Raw genomic sequence first — 6,309 nt, forward strand, 5'->3', positions numbered from 1 at the left:
GTGTGTGTGTGTGTGTGTGTGTGTGTGTGTGTGTGTGTGTGTGTGTGTGTGTGTGTGTGTGTGTGTGAGAGAGTGCGCGGGTTTTTGTCTGAAGAAACGTAGCTTGACATGGTTTCATATTGCGTTGAAAGCATTCTTTTTATGTGTGTTATCATGTGAAACAGCGTGTGTTTACACTTGGAGAAAAGCTAAAGTTTGCATCGACAGCAGCGCTTGTTCCTCGGACGAGAACGCAGGTGTGCTGTTTCATGAATGTGTATACGACACCGGTGCGAAATGAAAACGCGCACAATAGCAATGAACTCGGCATTCCCTCACAGGTGTTTCACCAGTGCACGCCATTGAAAGGCATGCGTGCATCTCTGCGTTGAACGTTGTGTGCGCATGGAAAACTTTGTGTGTGCATTGAGCAAGCGCGCAGGTGTTCTTTTCAATGGGCGTTTTGTTTCATGAGCGCGGCAGTATTCTGTTCTGGTTTTGAATGGGTAGATGCTCACTCGCTTACTCATTGATAGTTTTTATCAATACGCTTTTTGCTGCTCGACAACGATGTAATTCATCGCGTATAAAGCATAACGCAGGCAGTGCACGGCATGGTTGACGATCTAAGCAAGCAATGTTCGTAACAATGGGTCGAGGTAAACATTGTACCGATTATCAGCGTCATATCATTAAGCGAATGGCGGCTGCTGGCATTAAGCGCAGAACGATCGAGTTCGTGATGGAACGATCGCGCACGTTTGTGGCAAACGCGCTTCGGACAACCGAAACGCGCAAGTCACCCGGACGTCCTCGGAAGACCACGGCGGAGGAAGACCGTAAGATCGTAAACATATCGAAGAAACATCCGTTTAGCTCGGCACCAGAGATCCGAGGCAGACTGAAATTGGCGGTGACGCCGAGAACAGTTCAGCGAAGATTGGTCAGTGCCGGGCTACTCGCGCGAGTGCCACGCAAAGTGCCCAATTTAACACCTGCGCATAAAAACGCACGGGTGTTATTTGCAATTGAGCACATGTTCTTCGATGAGGAGGATTGGCGCAGGGTTTTGTGGTCAGACGAGTCGAAATTCAATCGACAGGGGTCGGACGGATGCAGGTTGGTTCGGCGCCCTGTTAATTGTGCTCTTGATCCGAAGTACTGCTTCAAAACTTTCAAGCATGGCGGTGATAGTCTCATGGTGTGGGGATGCTTCTCCTACTATGGGATGGGTCCGTTGGTTCGAATCCACGGTAATTTAAATCGTTTTGGCTATCGAGACATTCTTGATACGCATTTGCTATCGCATGCTAGGAGAAACCTTCCTCGGTCTTAAATGTTTATGCAAGGCAACGATTCTAAGCATACTTCTGGGACTGTCCAAACTTGGCTTGCTGACAACAATGTCAAAAAAATGAAGTGGCCTGCCCTTAGCCCGGATCTCAATCCCATTGAGAACCTCTGGGCAATATTCAAGAAGAGGCTGGGTAAAACATACCGGAAGATCTGGATCACCTCTTCGATCACATGCAAAAGGTGTGGAGAAAAATTCCACCAAAAACGATCCAGAAACTGGAGATGTCGATGCGTCAACGCATGATTAATGTCATTGTTGGCGACGGCAATAAGATCAAGAACTGAGCTTATTGCATTTTTGAATAGGGATCACTGCTCGCAAGGGCGGTGGTCCTGCTAATTACAACAAAAAACTAACCCAAAACACAAATAAACCGCTAACAAATCTATCCGAAACGACATACTTGTGAAACAAACACACACACACAAACACACACACACACACACACACACACACACACACACACACACACACACACACACACACACACACACACACACACACACACACACACACACACACACACACACACACACACACACACACACACACACACACACACACACACAAACACAAGTAACGTGGCAAAACAAGTGCACGGTGCGTTGAATACACCAAGGTTCTATCTTAATGTCCGATACTGTACAACCTACATGTACGTACCTTGTTTTTGTATCAAAAGTTCCAATAAAGTGTTTGTATGCTTAAAATGCTTATCTCAACCGGTCACCTTTTGGCCTGCCCTTTATAGACAGAAATCTAGAACGATACTCGCGATGTTTGTGTTGTTCCATTCGCCCGGGACGACGAAATGAGCTCTGTGCACATCGTGCAGAAAACTGTCTCCTCCTCGTATGTTTTTGTCCATCCACGCATATAATCACCCACATTTGTGTTCAACACGGACGGTGCAGCCCGAGCGAACGCGTTAATGTTTATGTTTGTGCACACTACATGTACGATCCTAGGATTTGGTAATTGCATCGCAGTGCCCGACCGTCGCGGACACCATTCTTGGACAAAAGTCCAAGTACGTAGAGTACATTCCCTAGGTATGTGCCCGTTCGTGACTTTCGTTGCGTGCTTACGGACACGCTTGGGTATGTTTACCATACAAGGTTTACTAGGAAAACCTGGGAAGGACGCTTGCCCTCCCGTCGCGGACACCATTCTTGGAAAGAAGTCCTGGTACGTAGCGTTCTTTATTGTACTTGATCAGTTTGTATTGCATTTGCTTTGTTCCATTGACTTTTGCTAATGCTCACTAAGGGTGTTCGTTTGCGATGTGTATGATAAGCAACTGTCTATTCTAACCAGCAGTTAATCAACACTTTTCACCCAAGTCATAGGAACGTAGAGTACTTTCCTGATCGGTACACAATTTTGGTGCACCTCTAACCTCGCCAGCATTTTATCGTTACGTTTTGTGCACAACCTAGGGACGTGGTGTAAGTTTCATCATTTTCATGTTTGATTCGGTTTATTATGATTGAAAAATACGCTACGTCCCAGAAATCTGAACTCGAATACTTTTGCCACGTTGCGCAAAAGCTACTGAGCAACTCCTAGCCGTTTACCGATTTAAAATTCAATTTTTGTTATTAGTTTTAAAAATACGCTAAGTCCCAAAAATCTGAACTCGAATATTTTTCTATGTGCCGCCAAAAGCTACTGAGCAACGCCTAGGTTGGTACATTTTTGGTACATGGAGTGTATGCGTGCAGGCGTACTGCCGTGCTGGACCGGAAAATCGCACTTGCTACTAGAACGTAGAGTAATTCCCTAGATAGGTGCTTTTGTATGCCTCTATCGACGTCCATGCAACTTGGAACGTGCGACACACGTAGCTAGGCTTCCCCATACATATTCCCTAGGGTAGCACCAAATTGCACACTTTCAGGGGTATATTTTGGTACGGTGTACTGTGCATGGTACAAGTATCATTAGCTCGTGCAATTTATTTTGCATCAAGTTGCGATTGCTGGTGCGTCGAGATAGGAGTGTTTCGCGACTTTTGCCAAGCTTTGGTGCCATTTGGTGAATAATTAATGTTCTAGCCACAATAAACGTGCCACATAATGCCAATAAGGAAAACGCCATTTTCAAGGGACTTCCAGTCAAAATGTTTGCAATCAGCGCTTTCCTGTCGAGTTCAGGATTTGGGACTGAGCGTTTTTTTTTCACGATCCAATCAAACGACCAGTTCGTGAATAAACAATTCATACAACAGTGCATCCCTTCAAAGTAGAAAAAGCCGAATGCTAGGGAGCTCCAGTCAAAAACGTTGTCATTGGCGCTTTCTTCTCGAGTTCAGGATTTGGGACTTAGCGTTTTTTTCACGATCCAGCCAAAAGACCAGATCGTGAAATAAACAATTAATACAACTGTACTAGTACATCCCTTCAACTGAAGCAAGCGCACCATACATGACCCGTACGCTAATCATCCAAGCACATGACACGTCAACTAAGTCAACATATGATACAACTTGGAAAACTGACGGGTAAGTAGGTCATCTCGTACACGACGACACATCGACCAAACCAGGTCAACACGTCACATGCACAAGACATCCTACTACCAAGGCCGACCACCTCGACACACGACCTGTTAACCGAACATGGTCAACACCATCATGTGCAAGGCAACCGGGCCAAACGGGTCAACATATACAACTTGTAACGAGCATGTGTAAGCTTACTGGTGTGGTCCGCACGGTCCTCACATCAAGACAATCAAGTCGAGAACGAGGCACGCCGACAAGCTCATTAGTGTTAAGTGTCCTTCTCCATCCAATGTCAAGTCACTCGTCTGACACGGAAGTAGCCAACTCTTGTCCACTAGTATAAAGGAACGGTCTCCAGACCAGGTCAAGTCACTCGTCTGACAAGGAAGGAGCACGCACCAAGCTTCACCAGAGCACGGTACCACGGTCCCCAGACCAAGATGGTTAGTTACGCCAACGAGGAAGGGGCACGCGTTCCCTTGCTACACTCAACTTAGTACACTCATGCTCTCACAAGAGTATCCCCTGTGTCGACGTGGTCCCCAGACCAAGACGAGCTTGCGCACATCGAGGAAGGGGCACACGGACAAACCACCAAGCATGGGTCGCCTGAGAGGATCGATGCGAACGCATCTCTACAACTCGCAGCTCCCAGCCTGAAGTCCCGTCGTTTGCGGGCGGTTGATAGGTGTCGAAACTAGGTATATCCACGTTGGGCAGAGCTCAAGCCAACGGCGTTCCCAGTTACGGTACTAACACGTGCAGCGAACTCCACTCATTGCGGCCTAGGTATAGCGGGATGAGACGCCGGGCTGCAGACGCAGACTCCAACGGATCTCAGAGGGTTGTTAGGCCCGCTAGCTTCCGAACACCTAATGGGTTTGAGAAGCGCTATCAGCTCGGATTGGCTACGACCTTAGAGGCGTTCAGGCATAATCCAGCGGACGTAGCGTCATACCAAAGTCCGGTCGGACTAGTATTGAGCCAGTGGTCCGTACCTGTGGTTCCTCTCGTACTGCACAGGAATTCCGTTAAGATAGCGACTATAAGCACACACCAGTAGGGTAAAACTAACCTGTCTCACGACGGTCTAAACCCAGCTCACGTTCCCTTGAAAGGGTGAACAATCCTACGCTTGGTGAATTTTGCTTCACAATGATAGGAAGAGCCGACATCGAAGGATCAAAAAGCCACGTCGCTATGAACGCTTGGCGGCCACAAGCCAGTTATCCCTGTAGTGTTCATCGAGTAGCCGTCGAGTGAAGACGGATGTAAACACGCTCCGACAGAGTTTCGAAAAAAGTGTGTAAAACGGCCTCGAATCGCTCGGAAAGTGCTAAAACGAGTTCAGAGCTCCCGTTTTACCTTTAGACGGTGTTATTTACCCGAAAATCGGTGATTTTTTGTAAAAGTGAAAAATCGTGTTGTTGTGTATACATTTGCCCCCCCCCCGGTAGCACCAAATTTCCGGGTGTGGGAATTAAGTGTAAAATTTGTGATTTTAGTGCCGGAAACACTTGTATTTAACTAAATGGACGCTTCTGAAGCGATTCCAAGTGTTTTGGAAACGATCCGTGCAGCAGAAAGTGAAAAAACGCGAAAACCAAAAGTGTCGGGGTGCTACCGCTGGGGCACGTGTCCGCGGTAAATAACGAAAAAAGCAGTAAATCGTGAATAACTCGGTGAGTTTTGGTTGGATTCGAGTGCGGTTTTCACCATTGTGCGTGTCTTTGTGCAAACAATAAGAATCAGACAAAAACAGTGAAAATCGGTGAAAAAAATTTTGACATTTGTGAGTGACAGTTCAGTAATACCCACGGGACAAATTTGGCCGGGGCGCAATTCCCAAGGGGCAAAATTTGAATTTTCGGCCCGGCGACGGTTGGCGGCGGAACCGAAGGTGCCGAAAAATTGTCAAATTTGCAGGGGTGGTAGAGCAAGTAACGCCGACTACGGGAAAATTATTTTCCCCCTCCCCCCTCCCCCCTCCCCCCCAGAGGTCAGAATAGAGTAGGGCGCCCGATAAGAGTCGGATAAGGTCGAGGTCGCCCGAAAATTCTCATTTTGGTAGGGTGGTAGAGCGTGACCCCAGCAGTCCGGGAAAATTATTTTCCCGCTCCCACCCCCAGTGAAAATTTTATAAGTGTCAAAAAGTCGGAAAAGTGGTCCAAAAGGGTGGAATTCGGGTCGAGCCGTTTGGACGAGTGAACGTGCCGTGAAAATTTGGGAGTGGTGCGGAATAATTCCCCCACGTGTGTGACGCACCCTCCTGAATTTTTCCCCACCCATTCCCCTCCCCCGCCCACCAGGGGCACAAATTGGACCTTTTTCGCCCTGAACACCGGAATTGAAGCGGAAACCGACATCATCGTGCAGCAGATCACCAGCTAGGCGGCGCAGAATCCCAGGGTCATTCCGACCCCTGGGTCGACCCAGGGGTCATTTCAACCTTAAAATACTTAAGTGG

This window comes from Anopheles arabiensis, chromosome X (assembly GCF_016920715.1).
Source record: "Anopheles arabiensis isolate DONGOLA chromosome X, AaraD3, whole genome shotgun sequence".
Taxonomy (NCBI): domain Eukaryota; kingdom Metazoa; phylum Arthropoda; class Insecta; order Diptera; family Culicidae; genus Anopheles; species Anopheles arabiensis.